Source organism: Vicugna pacos, chromosome 31 (assembly GCF_048564905.1).
Source record: "Vicugna pacos chromosome 31, VicPac4, whole genome shotgun sequence".
NCBI lineage: Eukaryota > Metazoa > Chordata > Mammalia > Artiodactyla > Camelidae > Vicugna > Vicugna pacos.
The window spans coordinates 5,382,924-5,409,595 of NC_133017.1; the positions used below are offsets into that span (position 1 = coordinate 5,382,924).

The 26,672-nt window shown below is 42.7% G+C and overlaps 1 long non-coding RNA gene across 1 annotated transcript; it reads left to right on the forward strand.

Annotated features, from left to right (window-relative positions):
• Positions 1-266: 266 nt before the first annotated feature.
• On the forward strand, positions 267-26,109 carry LOC140690720 (uncharacterized). The gene is made up of 5 exons (XR_012065995.1): positions 267-535; positions 23,221-23,406; positions 23,958-24,101; positions 25,295-25,355; positions 25,885-26,109. It is a non-coding gene; the product is annotated as an uncharacterized lncRNA (long non-coding RNA).
• The last annotated feature ends 563 nt before the right edge of the window (positions 26,110-26,672 follow it).

The following is a 26,672-nucleotide window of genomic DNA, read 5'->3' on the forward strand; positions in this document are numbered from 1 at the left end:
GCTGAGGACCACCAGACTCTTCCCGTTGTAGTCCAAACCATGGAGATCATCTCAGAGGAGAATTTCTTTTGCATCTATCAGCTACTCACCTCGGTGAGCCATATCAGCCCATGTGGCTCCCAGTGGATACTCTGTATCCACTACAGGCACCACTATGTGCCCGAGAATGGGTGGAGCGTCTTCCAGAAACACTGCAAGGTCGTGGGCCTTGTCACCATTACCGACTGTCTCTCTGCCAAGGCCTTGGAGAAGCTCCACGTGCAGAGGAGCTGTATGGCACCTCGATAATGACTCTCAGCTCTTTGTCTTTGTACTGCATGTGGAGGAAGTCGAGCAGCCGCGCACCGACGTTGCCTTCAAATTTAGAGGACTGCAGGGTGGTGGAGAAGAGGATCGAGGACTTCACTGAGTCACTCTTCATCTTGCTCAAGTCCAAGTGGCTGGATGGTGGCCCCAAGAATTCTGGGGACAAGATTCCCCTCTTCTGCATCCTGTTTGAGAAGGAGGACTTCATGGGACTGGACACAGACAGCAGGTAAGTTTACCTGGAGGCCAGTCCACCCTGGCTTTGTGCCGGATTGCTTCCCTACATCCAGAAAGGGATCAGCAAGGAAGAAGTCTGTCTTGTAGCCAAGGGGGGATGGAGATGCAGCCCGCCGGTTTACAGACATTTCAAAGTGAATCCGCCTTTGTTTCAGAGAGATCCTTTTAGGGTTAGTGTGGACACTTACTCCCGGTTTACAGCCATGACCATGGTGGGACCCCTGGGGTTGCTGTCCAATAAAGTAGCCAAAGCCACTGATGCTAGGAGCACTGGGGAGGAGGCTGGACTGAGCTGAGATGTGCTGTAGGTCAAATGCACATCAGACACTGAGGCTTGTCTAGTAAAAGTATATAAACTATCTCTTTACTTCCTATATTGCTTACATGTCAAAATGATAGTATTTTACATACAGTAGATTAAGTAAGATCTGTTCTTAAAATCAGTTTCTAGTATTTGTATTTTGTTTGTTGGTTTGTTTCTTTGTTTACCATTTTAAACGTGGCAAATGGGAAACGTTATTTACATGGCTCTCATTTCATTTCTGTTGGGCAGCCTGTCCTGGGACAGTCTCATCCCTTTGCTTATAGATGAGATGCTGAACCCCGAGAGGCGGAACGAGGAGCTGGTTGAGCTGCGGCTGGAGCCGGTGTCTCCTGCCTCCCAGGCCCAGCACCTATTCTGCTCAGGCCCTCTCTTCTTGCCCGACAGCCTCCATGCCAAGTTAGGACATCAGAAACACCGCCGGGGACTTCCGAATGAACTCCTTATGCAGGGAAAGGCGTATCACGGTGTATGGGACAGAGCAGGGAAATGTTCATTCTCACTTTTTCCCTGTGATTAAGTCAACGGCCCCACATTGCCTCGGAAGTAGAGACGAGCTCTTCTGGGCTGCCTACCCCCCCAACTTCAGCTCTGTTTCCCGGTGTATCTGTTGTGCTGTCCCTCGGGCAGAAGAGGGTGAGATGCCTTTTCCGAGACGTGGAAATCTTTGCTGGGGAGAGTGAGGGAAGCTGTGTTCCCCCGGCCTACGGCCTCTGTCCCTGAGTCTGGAGAGGGCTCATGGTGGTCCCACAGGTGACGGTCGGAGAACCTGGCACATGTTTCTGTGCCCGCTGTGAAGGAAGTGCTCTGTGACTCTTGAACTTAGCTAAGATCAGATCCTACTCTCTGGTTGTTGGTAAGTTGGAGGAGAAGATGCTAGAGAATTGATAAAAAGAATGTCTAGACCAGCCCTGTGAGTGAGAAGCACAGGGGACACGAGTCCCACCTGCGAGAGACAATGTAGCGGGCTCTGGATGAATTTTCTGTTCCTCCCAGACATACCTCTATGACTTAAGGAAGGGGAGAGGCATGCTGTAGCCATGATCTGTACTTGTCCTCACAGGGTCCTGTGATCTACATGCCCGCACTCCCCATCTGCTTCTTAAGATGAGCTGGCATGTATAGGAGCCTGGGAACTGCTGAGGGCATAGCTGCCAGCACCGTGCTACACCAAGTCTGGCTCCGTTCACCTCTCCTGTCAACACCTGCTGAGGCCCCAGGCATTAGTCAAGGTAGGTGCATCGGTGCAACATAAGCAGGGACCACTTCTCCCCCTGGACAGAATGGTGAGTGAGCAGTGGAAGCCTGGATCCCTGCCCCAGCCCCCACGCCAGTGCCTCCTCTTTTGTCATAGGAGGCACTGGTGATATTTTTGCTCAACAAATGCTTGTCTCTGAGTCTGCAGCCCCACCAGAGAATGCCAGATTGTTTTTGTATTTTGAAGTCTGCCCTTGGGACTTGGCGGAGTAACCGGATGTGTAATTAGCCCACAGTGGTTGACACTGTCCCCATTGTTTACCCAGAACCTCGTGTACCAGGCATGGCTCCCAGTATCGAAATACAGCAGCGCATTAAACCTCCCTCCTTTTGGGTCTGTCTGTTCTGGTACCATAAGGGCTCAGCCAGCTTCTGAATGTCAGTGATATAACGCGGCCAGTGAGCTCGGGTCAAGCACATTCTCCTCCAGTCACTTTTACCACATTGTTGCTTTTAGTATTCCACAGTCATTAATTATTTAAACAATTCTTTGGTACAGGAGCAGAGCCTAATTGTCTCCTGCTACTCTTGGTGGAAGTGAGTAAAACGGTCCAGACTGAAATGCGACCACAATTTGTAGCTCAAAAGCTGCCTTGAAGCTTGTAGGTGGAATTTTGGTTAGGGGCGCTGACCACGTTGGGGTCCCCCGGCAGCGCCGCTCCCCTCAGGTCCCTGCTTTCCCTGGAGCAGGGGGTGAGGGTGGGTCTCACCATCCCCTCGTCCCTGGCCTCACACACTCACGTAAATTCTTGTACATGCTGTCAAAATCATTTTTGTTCTTGTGTGTTTCTAATTTTCTCTTGTTCCTCTTTTCCTTTTTCTTTATTCCTTTTTCATTTGTACTGCCCAGTGAGCATGTTGTTGCATCTGAAAATGTGGGCTGTGCACACCCTGCATTGGAAATAGCCAGATTGCCCTCCATACTGTCTCCATCGCTTTAAAAAGCAAAATCTTAATATCTGTCTTGATCCATGTATTATCCTAGTCATTTTGTATTTTCTAATGTTTTGGAATATTTGCTTTGTTAGCACATTACCCACTGGTGTTAGATACCTGTTAAAATCCTTGCTTTGAGGGACCTGTTTGGTCCTCCTTTTATTTGGTGACAAATGCGCCCTTATTAAATTTGTTTGATTGTTTTGAAGAAGTAAGATGCGAATTGATTTAGTCGGCTGCTCAGGGATTCTTTTCATGAAGTATTTAAACTTGTAAGGTCAAACTCTGCAGCATTTTGCTCGATTCCTGCTTTTACACAAACGTGCTCGGCACGCGGTTCCTGGCTGTCGCTGTGTGACGTGCGTGACGGCGCTTCATGGCCGGCGGTCACTGGTGAGGAAGTGGCCGCCACGGAGTTGACAGCTGCAGGGGACGCTGTTGGAGGAAGCGGTCACCGTTTGGTTCTTTAAATTTTTTTTTTGCATTCAACTTCCCCGTGCCATTTACTTTACTTTGCCTTCATAAAGGGGCAGAATTGGGTCTAAAATCCATGACACTATTTGTTCCCTTTACGAGGCTGGTTTTTCTGGGTATCAGGACAACATGACCTTCTCCTAAGTAGCTGGCTCACCTGGATCTGTTGGACACAGGGACAGCTAAAAGGGCCGTAGCTTCCTCTCTGCTCCAGCCAGTGGGCATTCAGAGCTGGGTCTGTGGTTTGCCTCAGCAGCCGTGCAGACCTCCCTGCCCCGGCCTTTACTTTTAACCCATGTTGGCAGTAAAGAGTTGAATCCGTTTCTGTTGCAGCTGACATCCACCACTGACAGCCGTGTCGTTAGTTTGTGGTAGTCAGTCTCCAACACCCCAGACAACCGTGAAGGAAGATGATTTGGCTGACCTAGGACCCTGGATTCTCACCCTCACCATGGTTCTTCTCACCCGGTGGAAGGGTGTGGCCACCACCATCATGCTGACCATGAGGCCTTGTTTCTCCTTTCATGCTCTGGTCCAAATGTGGACACTTCATTTTTCACTGAATTTGTCTCGCTTGAGACAGGCCAGAATATCTGAATGAGTCCATCACATTCTGGGTGGGGAACAGAACAGAAGTAAGTGTCGCAAGTAGATGGAGTCTAGGCTGTCCGGGTTGGCAAATGCAGGCTGGGATCTGTGATGGCTGGGCTGTACACTGGACACAGGTCTTTCCCGTGGCTCCCGAGAGCCCAGGAGTTGGAGTGATAACAGCCTTGCGTGGGTTCCCCCATCCTCATTTGCTCACTGGCAAGTGTGTCTGCTAATTAGGAGCTCCCCCAGACCTCGGGCCCTTCAAAGCTCAGACCACGGGAAAATCTTGAGTCCCTTCTCCTGGGCCTCCTGTGTGAGAATCCAGTGCCTTCTGAGGTGACCAGCGGCAGGAGATGCCTCCCCCTCCAGGGAGCACCCTACGGCGGACTGTTAGTGAACCATGCTGTGAGCTTGTGTGTTTCCGGCCATGGTCCCTGCAAAACCACACTTGAGATCAGCTTATTGGCGAAAATAACAGGACTGATTCCAGGGCAGGGCCTGGGGGAGGGAACAGTGGAAATTGAATGTGACCTGAGACAACTAGGTGGGTGCTGAGGCTGTTACTAAAATGGGGAGTCTGGGAGGTACCTGCCAGGAATCGAATTCCAGAGTAAATGGTGGACATGAAGCATTTTTACGATGCCATTTTTCATCCAAGTTAGGACTTCAAAGAGGCACTCGGCTCTATGAGACTGGGGCTCAGGTGAAGGAGCTGGACTAGAGATACAAGTTGGGAGTCGTCATTCTTAGCTGGTGTTCACAGCATTGCATGTGAATTAGATCATCTCGAGAGCTGCAGACTGAGGCTGAGGGAGGGGAGGGCTGTGCCTCGGTTGGAGGAAAGCCCAGACCATGCAGCTTTGGTGTGTCAGCCAGCGGCGTTTGTCATTTTCAGAGCAATCCCATTTATCCTTAAGGGGCCTGGGGGTCAGCAGGGCCAGCCAGAAAGAAATCCAAAGGGAGAGTCTTGGCCACGTGTGCGTCTTAGGAAGGTGCAGAGGCTGCAGGATACGGAAGGTTAGAATCCTCAGAAGCTGGAGTTGGAGTGGGGAGAAGGTATTCACAGTCACCTGTGAGGGAGGGAGGGAGGCCTAGGGAGTCCCCACCCTACCGGACTCGCTTTCCCATGAACAGGAGGCAGTCAGACAGAGGATCTGAGGTAAGAAGGATGGGCACTGGGAGGGGAGCCAACCTGGAGAATGGTGCTTGGAAAGTTCTGGAATAGTCTCCCTGAAAAATAGAGTTAAAAATACCCAGACTCTTAAGAATATTGTTAGTGACTTGGGAGGAGGCAGTTGTTTTTCTGGCCTCCTAAGGGTAAGGCATGTATCCAGGGATACACAGAAGATACGGGCAGTCTGTTCCGGGGACTTGATCCTTACCAGGGGGATCAGTGCAAGTTTAAAGGGGCAGAAGGGCAGCGGAGGGAAACTAGCCAGGCCCCGTGTCAGGTAGCAGTCGGCCGCCCTACTTGCGTGTTTCATTCACATCCATGACTCCCAGGTGGGCGCTGACAGCCCCCTTTTGGGGATTGGGAAGCCTTCTCAGAGGGGTTAAGGAATTGGTTTGTTTAGCGGTTGATAAATGCTGTAGCAGGATTCAAGCAGAGCCTTGTCAGACTTCAAGGGCATGTTCTCTCTACTGTTTCCAGTACTTCCCTGTTATACCTGGAATGGTGAAGTGGGTCAGATTTGGAGCCTTTCAGAAAAAGTATGATTTAAGTGCCTCAGGACTGTTTCACAAAGCTCAGCGTTCTTTGATGGTTCTGAAGCATGCAGTGCTTTTCGCCCCACAGAGGTAACGTCTAACTCCATTGTCGATGATGTGGTTGCAAATGATATACAGGTGTAAAACCACACTTCGCAGCTTCTAAAGGGAAACTCTCCAATTCTCCCTTGGGCGGCTTTCTTCCACGGGGTGTAACTGTGCTGCAGCATAGGCCTGAGCTTCCGTATGGAGTGAGGATTTAATATCCGATGTTAGCATAAAATGGTCAGATGAAGAAAACCGACATTCACAATTTATTTTTGGGTTTCATTAGTCAAGATATACTATCAGTTAATGGCCCATATAGCAAATGAAATTCAGTATAGGACATTGCATTTCTTCCTTTCTATTTAGAGTTCTCTTACCGAATAAGGTTGCCTGCTTTGGAACATCAGTTTCACCACCACGGCACCTATCAGTGTGTTGGTGTGATTGCATTTACAGAGTGAATCTAATCTGGTCTTCCTCAGCCCCAAACACTCCAGTGCAGAATCACGGGCTGTAGCCATCTGTTAGTCACGCAAATACTTCTAAAATTATATGATGCCAGAAAAGAAAGAAGAGAGAGAGAGAGAGATTGCCTTTATCAAAGTTCCTTTCAGTTCTAACTGCAAACTGTTGTTGAGCAGCTCTGGTTTCCTTTGGATATGAATATATACATTTCTTTGCATGTAACCTAGGTTTTGGACTAGAACACCAAGTTCTTGCTGTCCACAAGCCACAAAAATAGTAGCCAAATTGCACACGTGTGAAATAGTTTATACTTTTTTCTGAGAAAGTATCCTTGAATTTGGGACTTGGACTGTGATTTCTGCTTTTTGCTTCCCTCAACCGTCTTGTAATCTCTCACTCCTTCCCACGTGGTTCCCAAGTGTTCGTGGTCTCAAAGGAGCGGGCAAACACCCATTTGGTCACCATGTACTGCTGCTATAGATAGAGACCAGACAAGACCTAAAGGACATTATCGGAGAGGAATTCCTGGAAGAAATGGGCTCTACATGCAGTTGTGAGGACAGAGTAAGAGTCAGCCAGGAGAAGGAGTCAAGAATGTGTCTCAGATCGCAGGTGCAGCCCGGGCAGAGGCCTGGAGGCTTTTGGCGTGGGCACCCGTGGAGAGTGCCCTGTGTGGTCCAGGGTGGAGGGAGCCCCTGCTGGGGAGGACACTGGAGAGAGTCCGGGATGTAGGGCTTTGGAAGAAGTTGAGTTTTACTAGAACTGACACAGTAGGCAGTGAAGGGTGTCAACAGAAGTGACCCTCAGGAAAGGTACTTCTGGTTTTGCTTCTGATATTCTACAGACCGAAGGATCGGGACGGGCGAGAGCAGTTATGTCTGTCCCTTTGAGACCCAACCGGTCATTCATTTATACATTACACGTGCACTTCTGTGAGTCTAGGGGAGAGAGCGTGTAGCCACATTAGTAAGCAAAATGTATTTGCTTCTTGAGAGCTTAGCATTGTCAGAAGTTGACTTAGCCTAGAATGTTCTAGGAAGAGAGGAACAAATTGTGGAGGTTGGAGGGAGGGAAGGCTTCCTTGGGAAACAGTCAAAATGAGACTGGAGCAAGTGGGAAGTAGGAGCAGGTCAGGGGCCCCTGTGGTCACTGGGGACCTGTGTACTTAGGTGAGGATGGGCGAGCAGGGTCTGGGGTGGGGCTAGAACTCTAACAGGGAGCCTCTAAAGGGTTTGAAGTGGGGGTTGATGTAATCAAATTTGTGATTTGGGAAGGCTGCCGTGGCTCTCTGTGTTTGTATAGCGGGGAAGAGGGGGTGGGTGCCACCAACTGGGGGATCATTAGAAGACCATTCACAGGCTGGGATATGGGCATCGGGGCTACTTGGGGATGGCAGGGGCAGTGTGGATGCCGGCTTTCCTTATTGGGGGACTTGTTAGCGGGCCGACCTAGAGGCATTTTGTGGCTGGAAGAAAACTGATGGAGGCCGCCAGGTGGATTTTCCTCTTCTCTCCTTCCCTGCCTAGTGTGATGATCTTAGCTCAGCCAACATTTGGAACAAAAGAGCTAATTTCCAGGGTTGCCCAGGACTTTGTAGAGCTCCTTCGAGTGAGATCTGATAGGATTTAGGTTTGTGTTCAGATCTGGATGTTCACTTAGCTAGAAACATCCTGTCATTCCGATTTCCATAGGGGTTTTTTACTTCATAAAGATTGCTTTCTTGGTGAGAGGAAATTTAATACAGCTGTTGTCTTTTTCAAAAAAATCATATCATTTAAGAACTTTAATATTCAAAAGAATAGAAATATATAAAATATTTAAGGAAGTCTTTGGTGTAGTTTCTTTGCTTTCTGAGCTAATGTGGAGTTAGAGCCTTTGCATTACTTAATAGCACATCCTTGTCAGTATTTAAAGAGCTGATAGTGGGCGCCCCAGGCCCCACCTCTCAAAGAATCGTTAAAGTTTTCTCTGAAATAGTGAGGTCATAAAGGTCTTGTTTTCAGAAATCAAACGGTTTATAATACGCAACATAGCCACATTTATAAAATAATAATTAGTTCAAAATTAAGAAAGTGGAGGATAATTGATTTTTTTAAAGCCTATACATAAACTTTCTTGTGCTAATGTTGCAACTGGAAATTTTGAAAAGAAAAATCCTACTGCAATATCATCTACATGAAATACATATATGAGTTTTACGCTTGAAAAGTAACTGCGCAGTGGTTTTCAAAGTCAGGAGCATTCCAGCTCAGATACTGGCAGTGATGGTTGCTGGTTTTCAATGGAAGAGCCTAAATTTGCCTTCTTAGCTTTTTTATTTTTGTATTGAGAGGGTTGATTAGTGCTTTGCGAGCATGATTTTGGGGCAAATTGAGGGCAGATGTCGTGTAAAAACAGTGAGATATTTCCATGCATTTTATTTTCTGGACATCACCAGGGCACATGTGGGGTTTGTGCCTGCAGGCTGGAATGCTGCAGGACTCCCTAATCCATCACCATTATGTCCTGGAGCTGCTCAGGTCATTGAATGCTTTTCTGTTGCTTGGAGGAAAGGTGGTCTGATGGAGATGATCAGATGTGCAGTTAAAGTGCTATTACTTGAAATAAGAGTAACCTAGAAACATTGCTCTAACAATACAGGATGAGGGAGGAGAATTGTCTGAGCTACTTGCAGTGGGGAGTCTTCTCATGTTTCTCCCACACCGTGACTCCTGCCAATATCCGCCACAGTCCTGCACGGTAGTCCTGCCGAAGCAAGCAAGCACTTTGCTCAGAAACGCACTGAATTTCCTTGTGCCTCTGTTTGTTGGCTTTTTTTTGAAAGCACATTTTGCCCTTTGCTTAAATGCCATCCATGCTAGTCAACTCTTACACTCATTTTTCTGGAACTCGTCCATAAATAGCTGCTGAATGGATGAACAGAATGTAGTATCTCCATGTAGTGGAAGATTATTCACACGTAAGAGTGAATAAAAAAGAAAAAAAAAAGAGGAAAATGAAAAAGGCCACCTGTTTTTGGAAGTCCACCCTGACTGTTCAACCCACACTTTTCCCTTTGAAACCCAATCACTTATGCTCCACTCTACTCTTTTTGATAGTGCTTACCACCTTCTAATAATCTTTAACGTTTTCAAAAAAAAAGAAAGAGATGCTGATACCACTTCAAAATATACAAGCCTTGATAACAGCTTGTTAATTGAAAGGAAGCAGACACAAACGGTCAAATATTGTTGATTTCAGTGATCTGAAATGCCCAGAAAAGGCACATGCAGAGGCAGAGAGCAGGTGATGGCTGGAAGGGGCTGGTTGGAGGGGGATTAGGGAGTGACTGCTAGTGATAGGCGGGTTCTTTAGGGGTGATGAAGTGTTCTGGAAATAGAAGGTGATGGGTGCTACACAACCGTGATTGTGCAGAAGACTGCTGAGCGCTGTGTCTGGGAGTGCCTGTTGTTGGGGCATCTTTATTTTGTTCTCATCCTGCAATGTGAAGAGCCATCTTCTGCTGTGGCTGTTCTACTCCTGTGAGTGGTGAGGGTCAGAGACTTTGCAGAGTCATGTTTCTTTTTTCCCCCTGGGTGAGTGTAGGCAAAAAAAGATTTAAGCCTAAGAAAGTGCTCCATCTGCAGAAATGTCTTTTTGTTTTGCATGATGTAAAAACCTTGAGAGCTTTTAATCGTTGAGGCTAGTCTGTGGGAGGAAATAGCCCGTGAAGCCTGTTTGAGCCCGGGAAGCACCGTGCATCTCTCCCAGACACGGGTGGGGATTTCACCCCCGTTCAGGCAGTGAAGGGCCCAGACCCGTGAGCAGACTTGACAATCGTGAATATTTACGTGTATCCGCTGCTTCATCTTGGATATTAATTTCAAGCTGAGTCAGTTTGTGGCAGCAGCCTCATCCTACATCAGGAATTTATAGTATCTGCTCTTTGAGGTGAAGACCTGACAGACTTGATTATTTAACAGTCTGCCTTGAATTGATATCTCAGATTCCTTTGTCAAAAGCAAAACAGCAGAAATACAGATGTCCTTTAATGCCAATGTGTCCTGGAACGGGATTAGCCTCTGTGCCTCAGTCGCCTTATCTGTGAGTGGGTAAGATGATAACAGTGCTTCCCTCAGAGGAGCTGGTGAGGGGAGAGTCAGAAGCACAAATGGAGGACTTACACGAGGTGCTCATGAATGACCTAGTTTAGTGCTGTCAGTCTGGTGAGGCCTCAGGGGCAGAGATGTCAGAACAGAGCAGTTCTAGCCGGATCTCGATCCGTGATGGCAGCTGTTATGATCAGTATCACCACTGTTGATTATCAGGTAGTTTATGACTTGGTAATATGAATTCATGAATAATGTTAAAGAACTAGATATCTCAGATCCAGTTTACATAGTCCTCAAAATTTCCTCTGAGAAATAGATGGTATCTTCCCCATCTTAAATCTGAGATGAGTCTCTAAAAAAGTCTGTATTCCTCCATCTTTTTGCTTTAATTCCCCATTTCTTAAAAAACAAAGTTTTTAAATGGAGTTACTGGGGACTGAACTGAGTGCCTCATGCATGCTAAGCACATACTCTCCCACATGAGGTATAACCTCCTCCCTGATTTTTTTTTAATTTACTTTCTTAATTTACGGAGTTTAGAGGCCTCTAATTGTTTTTCTGGAGACTTGTCCATGAACCTGTAAATCTATAATTAATGGACAAAATTTGGTTTATTAAAAAAATCAATAGAATATTGTGCAATCCATCCAAAAAGAAATGCTCATTGACTTAAAATGTTTCTCCTTTAAGGTGATTTCTCCTTTGTGGTCTAGCTTAATTTATTAACAGGCATCCTCATCATCATAATGACCAAACTCGCTGTGAGTGGACACCTACCTAAGGTTAAAATGCTTTCCTCATGTTTTAGTTCATAGCAGGTGTTTGATTGTAGGTATCAGTGTCTCCTTTTTTGCAGCTGAGGGATTGAGAGATGGAGCAGCTTGTCCCAAATTACACGCAGCAGGCTGTGGCTAGCTCGGTGCTGGAACCCAGGCTGCACAGGATGCTTTCTTAATTGCTCCTCTAATCAGCCTCCCGTTAAGTGGTTACCCAAACACCTGTGACTCCATAAATGGCCGAGTTTAGTGATCTCAGCTTGATGATGCCTTCAAAGGAGAGACACCATTGAGAAGGTGAGACAGAGTGGCAGAAATTACAATTGTTTATTTTCACAAATTTATAATTCTCAGGTAATTACTTAAAAAGTTAATTTTATATTTTAGTGCTCTGTAAGCACTAAAAACATAACATTAAAAATAATTATAGTGCAAAAGAGAAGTGGGCTCTGAAAGTCCAACCACTGCTATTGATGTTACTTGTTTTTCTCTAGTGGCCCTTATTGACAGAAATACTTACAAAGACTGAATTGGTTTTATGTAGTCTTAATATGGAAGAAAAATTGTCAGTGAATATTGTAAGTAAAGTCTTTACTCTTTTCTTTCCTGTTGATGAATATGTAAGTTGTTTTCATGGCTTAAGTACATTTCCTCATTTGTGAAATTTTAGTAATATTGTTTAATTTGTCTGACTGTGAGAGTTAGACGCCTTGTATACAAAGAACCCAAGAGGTGCTTAATAAAAGTGCTGTCACAATGACAGATATTTTAGATTGATCAACTCTGAATACTAAAGAGTGTCGCTTATTTCTGATGCATATTTAATATGTATATGTATGATATATTTGAATATGGTTTAAAGTAACAAGGATTCATTTTATTTTTGGTGTAGTATGAAGTTTTAATGAAATCTGTATCATTCTAGTGAGACAGGGACTAGTTAAATTGCCTTAATCAGATGACCTTGAAGATTATTTACACAGAATATGTATTGTTACAAATCAGAATTTATGTTGCCGTGTAGCCATCCACTCAGATATTTAAATTCGTGGGATTCTGACCAGATCAATTAAGTTTAGTAAAATCCACATTGATCATTTTCAGGGATAAGCTCCTCTCTTTTGTGATTAAAGAAAATTTTGATTTTTTTCTACACTCTTAACAGGTTTAAAATATCAAAACATTGATTTGACACATTACTTTTTTAATAGAGAGAATAAAGCTCATGCTGTTTTATTATGTAAATAAATATTTTTGTATGTCGACAAACTTGTATGATATCCTGGATCTTTGAGAAGTATTTTGCAAGATATTAGATAACCTACTGTTGGAAAAATACAAACGTGACTTTTATGAACATAGGCGTAGTACAGATCTGTTGGTTTTTGCTACAGTGCAAGACATGAGGCCTAGGATGCCTTTGCTGCCGATTGCCAGGAGGACACATTCCATGTCTCAGTTTCCCCTCCTGTAAAATGAAGTGGCTGAACTGGATTCTTTCCTCTTCTAAGATGAGTTTCCATGAGCCTATGTCTTCTGTTTATATTCAGGAGTATTAGCAGTATCAAATTAAATACTGAATATCCCTCCCTTCCCCCGAATCAAAGTGCAGTATATGCTACATAAGCTTTTAGTTATCTGATTCTCCTTTCTGATCCTACAGGCAATTATTGTGTTGCATCTTTCCCGGCAACCTGGAAGGTCATTTTAGCCATAGGTGGCACTGTTGCACCTTCTTACAGTCTTAACATTCCTGTTTGTAAAAGAAGGCTTAAATAACTTTATTTTATTTTGATTTCTTTACTTAATGCTTCAGAAGAGCCCAATGTCTTTTATGTGTGTCTACCTGGAAAAGTTATTCTGCTTATATCTTAGATTTATTCTGTCATCTCACTGTGAACATTTCAGACTTGCTGTGCAAGCAATGGGAAAATCGGGCTTTTCTTCTAGTGTTAGAAACCAGTGAGCCGGGATTTTATAAAACAGCTAGAAGCGGCATCTGGACGACCTTAAAGGTGAAAAGTGTATTGAGTTCCCTGAGTTTTGACCCCGCCGCTGTGTGTTAATTGGTGGTAGGAGATTTGGTACATATACGAAGGGGTGTAGTTTTTTGACTTGGGTTTGGTTGCACGTGCTGCCACTGAGCCACGTGAGCCTGAGACAGTTCGTTTTGAGTTTTTCCCTCGTCTGTGAGATGGGGACATTCATATATGAATTGTAGAATTGTGAGAATTAGAAATTATGTGCAGTGTTTACCACAGTGAGTATGTCAAGAGGGCTCTTAAACTTTAGCTGCTGTTTTGTGTGAAGCCATCATTTGGGAGTCTTTGGCAATTACTAAGAAACAGGAAAATAAGAAGAGCTGTTTTTATGATGAAAGATATTTGAGGAGGTTCCATAGTTCCTATACCCATAATTTAGCATCAGCAGAGTCAGGACAGTTACACAGTCGCCCTGAACCAATGTTAAGCCACAGAATTATTTGTTGCTTCATATATTTTGGGGCTTAAGGAGATCCAATACTTATACACATGTTGTCTCCAGCAGCCAACTGAGAGATGACACAAAAGAGTAGACAGGCGATAAATGTCTTCTTTGTTACTGATGAAGCCACGTTCTTCATGAACTTCAAGGTTGTGGGAAAATGCGTGTCATGATACTGTGTCCCAGAAATACAGACTCACCCTGTCCCATGTAGCTCTGGGCCACAGCGAGCCTTACCTTGAGAGGACCTGCCCCTTCATGCACAGGGCTTTCCTGCCATGGAGCTGAGCATCCCAGGTGCTTCCCAATGGTGACCAACACTGGAGTGAAAGGAAGGGTTTCACATGCCCCGCTTGTCTCCCCGGACTCACACCTCACTCTGTTAGTGTGATGAGTGCTAGCTGTGGGCCAGGGGCCAGGGGTGTGAAGGGAGAAGCACTCTCCATGGCCCAAAAGAGTGGTTAGGAGGCATCCCCTCCCTCAGTTTAAACAGGTGGTTGGATGGAACATAAGGGTACTCCCCAATTGTTTATAAAAGGAGAAATAAGGATGTTCTTTGGGACTTAGGCTAGCCAGGAAACACATAAGATGATTAGAGGGGAGACTTGTAAATCACTTTGATATTAAGTTGACATTTGTTGAACACCCAAAATGTGCTACATTCTTTTCTGAGCATTTTACAGAAATGAATCCTTCAATCTTCTCAACAAGCGAGTAAGGAAGGTTTGATTGTTATCCCAGTTTTACAGTGTGGAAATTGAGGCACACAGAGGGTAATTAAGTTGGCAAAATCACAGAACTAGTAATTGGCAGAGCTGGTATTTAAACCCTGGCTGTCTGGTTTTGAGGCTCCCAGAGATGGGCTTTTTGTGTTTAGCGTTATCAGCATCCCTGAATCTTTGTACCTCTGTGCATCAGTTAGCCTATAAAGGACAGGGAAAGGAGAGTTACATGGGTGCTCATAGTCATGTCTTGCCGCTGTCCATGGAGAGTGCACCGTGATTGGCGTTAATTGTCTTCTGGGCAGTAGATCTGTTCGTATAATAGAAATTTAGTTCATTGAGTTAATCTAGAAAACCTTCCTGCTCCGTTTCTGTCCATGCTTGCCATGTGACTGCCTGCCCGTTATTGGGCAGTGGAGGAGAAAATGTACTCATGGTTGAACTCTGATATTTCAGTCTGGTTCATAGATTCACGTCTTCTGTTACATTAATAAGCTAAGTTTCTGGTTTTCTTGCATCAGTGTCTCATGACTTTGGTTAATGTGAAACCAGTCCATGGGAGCCCAGGGGTGATGACGGTATAATTTCTGAGCATGCTGTGGCACTTCTACCCATGCAGACGTGGCTGAAGGATGTCCACCTTCCTCACTGATTTCCCCCAACAGCAGGGTCCTCTCCCACCCCTGGATGTGAGGTTGGGAGCTCTCTGAGTAGGCCAGTCAGAGGCCCAGTTAACCAATCAGAAAATGATGAAGTACCTGGAAGTGGGTTTAATAGAAGAAAAGGGCTTCCAGGTAGTCAGATGGGCTGTTCGAGTCCATTTGGTGAAAAGCTGTCCACTGTCTGTGGTTTAGCTGCTTCTTTGCTATTGAAAAGTCTGGAGTAGATGAAGGGATTTTAAAAAGCAGAAAGGAATGATTTCAGGTGGTTCGTCCACACTGGTGAGAAGTGATGGATGACCACCAGTGTGAGGCATAGACAGAGTCTTACAAACTTCATAAACAGCATTAAAAGCTCTGCCATCTTAGTGCACTTCATATGGGGTCCAGATCATCACTGGTGATGCAGTGAGGGCAAGTAACTGATGATGGCAGAAAGAACATGGACGCATCAAAAAGGTCTCGTTCACGTTCCCTGTTTAAGGGATGCGGCACAGTGTAATATATTTGAGCTGGTTTTTCACTGAAAAATTTTTAGTGTTTTCTGGGACTCCCCAGTACCCCAAGGGTCCATGCAGCTGGGTGTCCCCTCAGTGCAGCACTGTCAGCGCTTGCCCTGGGATGACGCGGTGTCACACGGAGTAGGACGGTCAGCGTCCCCGGCTCCTCTGAGCTCCGTCTCCTCATCCGCAGAGACGGGTTTCTCATCCGTGTCTACTTAGTAGGGTTGTTGAGAATCACACGTGAAGCTTCAGGGGTGACTTGTGGTTGTCTTTGTGATTGGCATATAGTGAATATTTGATAGAAACACTTGTTTTTTTAGTATAATTGTAGTACCTAGGTTGCAGTGGTTTTTAGTCTGCGTTTTTTTATAACTTTATTCTTATTTTTTTTGTTTTGCAACTTTGTTTATTTATTTTTATTTTTATTTTTTAACATTTTTTATTGATTTATAATCATTTTACAGTGTTGTGTCAAATTCCAGTGTTCAGCACAATTTTTCAGTCATTCATGGAAATATACACACTCATTGTCACATTTTTTTCTCTGTGATTTATCATAACATTTTGTGTATATTTCCCTGTGTTTATTCTTTTTTTTTTACATTTTTTATTGATTCATAATCATTTTACAGTGCTGTGTCAAATTCCAGTGTTCAGCACAATTTTTCAGTCATTCATGGACATATACACACTCATTGTCACATTTTTTTCTCTGTGATTTATCATAACATTTTGTGTATATTTCCCAGTGCTATACAGTGTAATCTTGTTTATTTATTCTACAATTTTGAAATCCCAGTCTATCCCTTCCCACCCTCTACCCCCCCCCCCGGTAACCACAAGTCTGTATTCTCGGTCCATGAGTCTATTTCTGTCCTGTATTTATGCTTTGTTTTTGTTTGTTTTTGTTTTTTAGATTCCGCATATGAGCGATCTCATATGGTATTTTTATTTCTCTTTCTGGCTTACTTCACTTAGAATGACATTCTCTAGGAGCATCCATGTTGCTGCAAATGGCATTATGTTGTCGGTTTTTATGGCTGAGAAGTATTCCATTGTATAAATATACCACATCTTCTTTATCTAGTCACCTGTTGATGGACATTTAGGTAGTTTCCATGTTTTGGCTATTGTAAATAGTGCTGCTATGAACATTGGGGTGCAGGTGTCATTCTGAAGTAGTTTTCCTTCTGGGTACAAGCCCAGGAGTGGGATTCCTGGGTCATATGGTAAGTCTATTCCTAGTCTTTTGAGGAATCTCCACACTGTCTTCCATAGTGGCTGCACTATTCTTATTTTTAAATATGCACTTAGTTTATTTATTTTTTTGGAGGTACTGGGGACTGAAGCCAGGACATTGTGCATGCTATGCAGGTGCTCTACAACTGAGTAAAACACACCCTCCTTTTCTGCACTTGAATATAAATATTGCTATACACAAAATAGCTCTTAAACACCATCATGGGACCTAGTCACTGTATAGACAATTGAACACGTATGCTATTTCAATAGGAATAAATGTTGATGAGACATACATTTCTGAATCTGTTAATGTGCTTAAAAACGATCATAGGTAGTGATAAACACGAATCTTTGATCCAGTACTTCTTAGGGTCTGTTTTGCCATCAAGGGAAATTACATTCTACAGAGAAGGCTAATTGGGTCTCTTTGATATTTGGATGGTTTAGCAGATGATGAAGACTTTCAAAAGCTGAAAGTTTTGTATTTTAAATTAACTACAAAGTTATCTTCTACAAGTTGTAAGTACTAAGCTTGTGAAGTGCTCAGTAATCCAGGGGGTATGTGTCTGTGTCTGTGTGAACGTTTGTGTGTGTGATATCAGGAAGATAGAAAGAAGTTCCATATAGACTTCTGATACCTTTCTCCTCCATTTCAAGGTGTAGGCATATATTTACATAAATAAATTGATATTCTTTTGTCATTTGGCATGTTGGGAATAAGACTTTCTCATACTTGTTTCAGAAGGGTTAGGGAGGTTGAGCTTAGGAAATGGGAGGATATAGAGACAGGGAGGTTCTTTAAACTGTGCAGAATGAGAAATAGTAACTTTTCTCTTTTCTTCTAGAGCAAACTGGCACTGAATTGTAACATAATATTACTCAGAATTGCTTTTCTGATCAGATACAAGTACCTCAGATTTTTTAAGGCAACATGAAAGATGAAATATGTTTTAGCATTTATCTTTAAAAGAAGTTTTATTTTTCAAGTAAAAGGTTATAGCCTGTTCTTTCTTCCAGCGGTACAAGAAATTCTCACTGATCTATCTAAATGACCTCTGTGCTTAGATTCTTTGTGTTTTTTTTTCTTTAAGTGCTTGTTTCATTGTGGTTTGAATGAATGTTTAAAATTTCTGGATTTTGATCTTTAGAACATGCTGATTTATCAAAACTGTTAAAAACCTGATTGTTCTCTGCTCCTGGTTTGGTGGGACAACCTACTGATTTCTGTTGTCTGTTCAAGAGGGAAATTCTTCCTCTAGCCTGCAGATCATTAAGTGAATGGTTTGCAGTGTGCCTTTAAAATTATTTGTATGCATTGAGCATGTTTGTCCAGTGAAATTTAAATTGACTCATTGTAATGACTTTGCTTTGATTCTGTGGTTTTGATCCTCTCCACAAGAATTTGAATTCTCTGTTGCATTTTGTATACGTGTTCTTAACAGGGGAAGAAATTTTACATTTTTTACAGAGGTGGGTTTTCCTATCCCCTCTGAATGCCTTCTAAAATTGATACATTAAAAATCTGTTATTGCAGTGCATAATTATTTCATAAACTATTTTTTGGCATAATCAGAAACAATGACCAAGAATGATAATAAAAAATACGAAAATCTTCCTTCCTTTGAAGAATAGAAATCAGGTAGTCAGGCTCCCTCAAGCTTTGCGCCTGACACAATTACTCTCATGTCATTGTGTATCATGATTCGGAGATGGAGTTGCTTCAGGTTTATAGATTTTTGTTTTAAAATTTGTGTTGAATACTTTCTCCAGACTGATGTTTCCTGTTGTGTTTGTGGAAAGAGTAGAAGGGAAAAAAATACTTTGTTTTGTTTTCAGGAGGCCTGAGTTGATGAGAAAAGTGTTGAGGGTGGGCTGAGGAAAAGAGTGACACTCCCTCTCCTCCTGGCTGAAATTGATGAACAAAGAAATCAATTAAGTATATCGATATTTGACCAATAGAATTTAGCGAGCCCAAACTGGCTAGAAATGCACAACGGAAATTACTGAATTCAGCTTCAGAATGAGGTGCTTTACCAAGTAGAAGCAGCAGAGAGCAATCAGAAAAATCAGTAATATGATGAGATATAAAAGGAATATTATATCTTTTATTTCTGAAACTCATCTACGGAAAGTTGTGTAGAGCTAAAATTAAGTTTCAAGCATCAGGAGTTAAGAGAGTGGGTGGTTCCGTAGGATCGTTATTCTCGGATGTGCGTAGACCCTGCTAGAGTGGCTGAAGATGGCAGGAAGAGACCCACATCCAGGATTAGTCATCCTAGGGTGTCCTCCATAATGGTTCCATGTGGGAGCCCATGATTGGGTTAACAAATTATAACACAGCACAGTCGCCTCTGAACTATAAGAAGAAAAAATATGCTTTGGTACTGCTTTGCAAGCAAGTTCCTGTGCATCTTCACTCCAGTCTCCTTTCCTTAAAAAGCAGAGACAATGCTTTGCTTGTGTAGTTGAGGTTTTAGGTAGCACTCTGCTGGTTGCAAAGCAAGGACCGAGACCCTCAGCTATAAACGCTGGGCTTGTGTGTTGTTAGTCTATTATCCTCAAAACAAAGACCTGGCTGGCCTGGTGGTGTGCTTTGTAATGAACATATCTAAAAGTGTATCTTGTTCCCCTCACCCCATGACTTCCCTAAACATACACTAATCCTTTGTACTCATTGTATATTCTACAATCTCTGCCTCATCCTGTCTTTCCCGAATTTCCTCCTTACTATCTCACAACTGTTAACGAATTTTTCCTTTGATTATACACAATAAATATGGGAACATTTGAGAGGCTCATGGAGATGGCTCCCTACTCCCTCTCGATTTCTTGACTTTTTCCACAGAGTCTTGAATAATCATTCCGTGTCGGTAAGACTTCTGCCAGCCAGAACCCACAGTTCCAGGTGAGAAGGATGCAGGCTTTATCTCTCCTACCGGAGGCAGAGACAGAAGAGAATTGAGATATGCTCCCCCGTGATCCCTTCCTGCCCCAGGTCTACTGCAGTTCACCTGCAGCCTTCTGGCCTCTGCTCACACTGCCTATGTCCCAGGACTAAACTCATCCTTTTCTTCCCTTGTCAACATTTCCGGTACCTTTCAGAACTTGGTCTCTTCCCTGCAATTCAAACCTGGCAGATGTGATGGTGGTCAGCGTGCTGGTGGGCAGTCCTTTGGGGACCCCCAGGAGCCATGCTGATTCTCCTTAGTCTCTCAATCGGGGTTACAGAACAGTCGAGCACCGAAGGAAGCCCATTCTCGAGATGTCAACAGAGCATTTCATCACTTTCATTTTATTTTTCAATTTTTGGTGGAGAAATTATTTGTAGTGAACTGTTCCAGATATTTGCCGCCTGCTTTCCTCATCACCATTCCTTGTTGTCTCTGGTGCTAGTTTTATAAACCAGGTTTCTTCTCTGGTCATTTCTGGCAGCTGGGCTTGCCGAATCCTTGATCTGTATTTGAAACAGAATGCTTCCTCATGATGTCAAGGTGATTTTCCTATTTCTGAATATTTCGTGTACACTCAGCAACTGTTTCAAGTGAAATGCTCTTGTCCAATTTCGGTTAACTCACATTTGCTGATCTCCTGCTTTCATGCTGAGAGCAGTTTCTTTTTCCTCTAATAAAAGTTAGCAATTTGCATTTACTATGGAAGATACTGGCCCAAGGTCCTTTTGTTCTTAAGAGTTTTAATACAATTCACCCATTAAAATGTACATCGGTTTTTACTCTATGCCCAGAATTGTGCATCCCATTCAATCTTAGAATATTTTCATCCCCCCAACAGGAAGCCCTGTACGCATAAACAGACATTCCCATCTTCCCCATCCTCCCCCAGCCCCAAGGAGCCACTTTTCTCTCTGTGGATTTGCCTGTGCTGGACATTTCATGTAAATCGAGTCACTTCATATAAGTGGAAACGTCTATTGTGACTGAATTCTTTCACACTGAGTAACGTTTTCAATATTTGCTCATGTTGTGGCCTTAGTCACTATTCTATGCTATGCTATTGCTGAATAACTTTCCACTCTATGGCTGGGCCCCACTGTTTACCCATTCATCAGGTGATACGCATTTGGGTTGTTTCTGTTTTTGGCTGTGATGAGTAATGTCGCCGTGAACACTCATGTGGTATTATTTATGTGGATATTTGTTTTCAGTTCTCTTACGTGTGTGCCCAGAGAGCAGAATTGCTGGGTAAGTCAGAAACGAAATGTTCAACTCTCTGAGGCCCTGCCAGGCTGTTTTCCAAAGTGGCCACGCTGTGTTACATCCTCACCAGCAAGGGCTGCGTGCTCCGCTTCCTCTGTGTCCTCTTTAGTGCTTGTTACGTTTTTTTTTATTATACCCTATTGTAGTGAGTGTGAAGCGGTTTCTCCTAGTGGTTTTGACTTGATTTCCCTTACAGCTAATGCTATTGAACATCATTACATTGTGCTTTATGGACATTTGTATATTTTCCTTGAAAAATACCTTTTCAGATACTTTATTAACCTTTTAATTGAGTTGCCTTTTTATTGTTGAGTTGTAGGGTGTTTTTTTCTTCATTTTGAGATACAAATTCCTTACCAGATAAGTGATTTGAAAAAATTTTCTCCTCTGTGTTGTTGTTTCACTTTCTGGATGGTGCCCTTTGAAGCAAAGTTTTAAATTTTGATGAACTGCAATTTGTCTCTGTTTTCTTTGTTTCTTGTGCTTTGGGGGTATTATTTAAACTCTGAGGTATTTTATTTAAGCTTTTATATATAAAATAACTTAATTCTTAGGACCATTATAGGAGATGGGTGCAGTTGTTGTCCCCAGTCTATGGATAGGAGACTGAAATGCAGAAAATTTCACTGAAATGTCAGTGTCACATCTACCTAGTGCTGTGGGATTTCAGACCCTCATGTTTGTCCCCAGCATTTGTGATCTTCACCACCATGCTCCACTACTGCCTGGAATCGTTAATGAAAATGACTTTCATTTTTTGATTTCTTGTTAGTTTGTTTTCTCATTGGGGACCTCATCTCCTTATTTTCCTTTCGGATATCAGTGTAGATTTATTTTAGGTCTCATGTTGGCAGAAGCATTGCTATCAGTTAACTTCTTTATTACTCACTCTCCAGTGATGATTGTTGCTAGTTGACCTAACCAAGTCATGCTTAAGTCTTTCCTGCTAATGACACTAAAAACAGTCATGACTTATAGAATGCTCAAAGAAAGTACTTGATTGATTTTATTTTGCTACCCAATCAAACCAATCAAGTAAAAACCCTAGTGTTGACACAGACTAAAAGCCCTCCAGAATAGGGTCACTGTCTTCCTTGTGTTTCATTTATTTGGTCACAGTGTCTGGATAGTGCTTTGCTGTCCAGCAGTTTTGTGAGGATACTGTGCTCGTGAATATTTGTAAGCACAGAATTTTGACAACAGACTGTGTTGTTCATTTCACAAGGGAAAAGATAATATAGAAATACTGCTCAGATCTATTTTAAAATTAAGCTTGGAATTTTGAGAAGAATTCAAGAAACCATACAAAGCTCTTTTTCACTAATTTTAGATCTATCTTAGACACATATGGTTACATAGCAGAGTAAGTTATCAAGTACATTTGACAATAGGAGTGTAATATTCATTGTTTGTTTTAGTTGAAATATTCTACCTGGGATAAAGTAATCAGTGCCCATAAATGAACAAATATGTTTGTATTTCTATGCAACATGGGAGCAGACTACATATGTTTCTATATAATATATATGACTGTGTGTTTTAATCTGCCTGTCAGTGTTTTTTATAGTTTTTCAGCAATGTTATAACTTCAGAATTCTTCTAAGTTATTCACTCCCGATATTACTGCAGTTTGTACTGTGTATTCTATCTTATGGATGGGATTCCACTGTCCCCTCAGTGAGGAATTTCCTCTACTATTCCGTTAGTAGCAGAGTTAAAGGAACTGTGATTTCTAGGCCTTTGCTTTCCATGTGTTTGCAGTTGGCTGTAAATCACGAATTTCCCTTTCTTGAGTTTTCATTTTTCAATAAGAATTTTTAAAATAATTGTTAATATGTTTCACCAGTCTCCCTAGAAACTTGATGTGTTTGTGCTTTTCAGTTTTCAATTTATGAAAATTGTAAATGCACACTTGTTTTTAAGTAGTCCTTTTTCACTAGATATTTGTTTACTTCTTTAGAGTTAAAATAATTTTTTCCCAATGAATGAATCGGTGTTCATATTTTAAAAGATAACTTACTTTTTATTTTTCTTATTCTAACAGGTATATTTGTTGTACAGAATTTAGAAAATAAGGATAAACAAAATAATAACTTAAAAATGGCCTCTAATCTCACTTGGAGATACAGATGTAAGGTTTGAAATTGAGAATTACAAGTCCTCTCACGTTGTACTTCTCTTTCAAGTACGTTTTGGTTACTGAGACCCTCGAATTCCCATATGAATTGTAGCAGCAGCTAGTCAGTTACTGCAGAGGAGCCCGCTGGGATTGTGATCGAGACCACGTTGTATGTATGCATCGCTCTGGAGAGCACTGCCATCCCAGGAATGCTGTCATCTGATCCAGGAATCTGCGTGGTGTGTCTTTCCAGGTATTTAGGTATTCTTTAATTTTTTTCAGCAATGTGTATGGTTTACATAGTATTATTTTATTTATTTTTTGCCTTTATACTGAGGACAAGTGTGCATGGTACCAGGATTAGAATTGTATTATAGCCCCGCAACTTGCTGCCACCATGGACGCTGCGGTCTCTCTTTGCCCTTTGTAAAATCTCGCACAAAATAGGACCTAAGTAACTCTCTCTTGAAAGAATGATTATATGATTGCTGGATGATGCTTGAGAGTCCTTGTGATGATGTCTTTTTCCCAGACTTTCCTCTCTTCTTAACTATGCCCTTTCCCTTCCTTTCTTCCAGCCTGGGTTTCAGCGTGCCTGTGGCATTGGTTTTTCTTGTCTGTGGACTCATCCTTTCACTAGTTCATGATAATGTTACATGTGGGCTGTGGAAACTTGCTAGATGTCAAGAAAGAGCAAATCCATTGCATGCTAGATTTTTTAGAGTGTGTTATTGTATTATCGATTGAAATTAAATCAGGCTGACCCATTGAGCCATCCCCTGAGCTCTTTTCGCCTTCCTACAGGTGATACTGCTCTCGTTGCTGCATGTGCCCTTCCCCCAGACTCGGTTTTGGAGTTGAGTAAGTCACCATCACTGGAGCCCTCTCATTAAAAGATGAAGAAAACCTTTGCTCCTTCTCCCTGGTTGGGGACTTGGATGAGATGAGGTAACAGATAAAGAATGGAGCCCCACCTCATTCTGACCACCGCTCTTTCCGTTCATTTCTCCAGGGGAAGGGTACAATTCAAAAATATAAAGATTGTGAGCTAATGAGATAGACAAGACAACCGATCATTTATTAAATATCCTTTCATGCCAGAAACAAATGTATTATACACACAAAAAGCACATAAATTACGGTAGTACTGTGGTTACAAACGTGGGTCCGAGTTCGATTCCTGCTCTGGAGTGACATGTCCTGTGAGATGGAGAAATGGTAGATCGGCTTAGCCCCTCTTGGACTTGTTTTCTGTCCTGCAGAGATGGGGTTCGCTAGGCATCCCTTACCCGTAGAGGTGCTGTGGGGTGTAAATGACGTGAGTGGGCAGCCCGAGCACACCTGCTCGTTCCTCGTAAGTGCAGGATAGCACAGCTTTTGCGGTGATGCCTTTATGACCACACCGTGTAGACTCTCAGTGCTCCGAAGGGATGCCTTGTGGATTGGAGATGGGATTCTCACTTCTGTAAATACCCAAGAATTGGGTTATTGGGCCTTGCTGATTTGAATCTATTCTTTAGAAAGTACATAATGTAGATATATTTTTCAAACATGCATGCTTTTTATCTTTTATTATTTATACTTCTACCCTCTCATCTCTTGGTGTGACATTTCATGGAATCCAGGAAACAGTCCTAAGCCACCTGCCTCTTCACACTTCTTTGTGGTGGTTTTCTTCCCTGACTAGAAGAGGGTTTTGCATAGGAAATTTTGTTTGCTCCCCTTCTCTTGGAGTCTCCCTGTTTGTCTGCCCATCTCTCACCTGTCCATCTGTCCATTTCTCTACCCACTCATTCTTCTGACTTGTTCCAAGAAGCATTTCAGGCAGCTTACAGAAGAACAGATACCAAATAAACAGGTGAGAAAATGGGGCCAATTTCAGACAGTGAGGCTTGCAGTTGAGCCTGTGTGAGATTTGCAGGCGTGAGACACACGCCTCTGCCTTGTGCCTTATAAGATAGACAGCATCAATATGCCTGAGGCTCCCAGCAGACACAGGGAAACAGGGTTTGTGGGAGATGCTTACTGTCTGTGAAATACATAAGTGGCTTAGGAGAAGCCCAGACTTTCCAACTACTAAGGCTTAGGAGAATATATTGAGTGTCTTCCAAAATCAGATTATTGCATCTTTTCTTTTTCAGAGTTTTATGTATAGTTGGTTTACATTCTATACCTGGAAATTTCTCCAAAACTGCTGCCCACGTGAGTCCCATGACTCGGGAATGGGGTGGTTCTGCTCATTGACGGGGGTTGGCCAGAAACGGAAAATGACAGCCTCAAAGGAGCCTGGGATTAAGCAGTTATGTTTTGTCAGTGCTGTAGATTTCAGAAAATACTTTTACCATTTCTCTCCGCCTGAGGAAGCAGCGTGCTCTCTTCCCAGCATCAGGAGCTCAGGGCCACGTGATGGTGGGGGCTGACTGCACTGCCGTCAAAACAGCTGTGCTAGTCACTGCAGGTGTGGTGCTTTCACGTAGTGCATTTCATGTTCTTTAATAGGTTTCAACAGGTAGTTAATTAACTGAGTTAATTAACATTTAATAAATATAATGCTTTGTTGAAAAGACAGTTATAGGCAGAATATAAGTTGTGAACAATATAAAAACTGTTTCAATACTGAAATTTCAGTAGGGAAGATTCAGTTTATCTTATTTCCGCCTCTCTTTAAAAGAGAAAAGAAACAAGACAGAAAAAGCAGAGGATGATTTCTGTTCTTCCTCTCGGCTTGCAGGTGCCTTCACCTCCAGTGGCATCCATCCAGACACCAGCACTGACACTGGCCGTGCTCAGAACTGCCTCAGCCCTGAAGACACAACTGACAAATGGAAGGGGGACGCGCCCTGTTACAGCGGGTGCTTTCAATTTTTGAGTCCTTATGTAACTGCGCAGTGTTATTCAGGATCACCCATTCTGCACTGTGTGACGGTGCTTCGGTGTCTCCTAGTTATTTATTTCTGTAAGTACTCATGTATTTTTTCCAATGTGTGTTACTAGACATCTAAAAATGCATTTTTCAGATGAAAAATAATGTGTATTTAATATAAAATTCTGAAAAAAGGGTCAAAAGGGTCTATCCTGTTCCCAGTATTCAGAGATAATAATTAACACTTTAAAATCTATTTTCTGTTCTTTTCATCAGTGTGTATTACCTCTGTCATAAAAACCAGCAAGCACTGTGTGCCTGTTTGCTGTGTGGAGACCTCCATTTTCCATTCAGCTTATGACAATTTTTTTTACAGTATTCTATCTCCGCTGGCATGATTTTTAATGACCAGTATAGCATTCTGTCTTGTGGAGTCCTCGTCCATTTTACTTTGGACTTAAGTAAACTTTTATATTCCAAGTAAACTTAACTGGAATACTGAAATGAGAACTGTGGTGGTACCGAAAGTCCCCTACTTCCCTTCCCCTTTTTTCCTGAGAGTAAAAACTGCTGACAATGTGGAGTATATATTTCATGACCTTTATGCCTATGTCATATATATATACACATACATAAACGTATATGAGAAATCTATG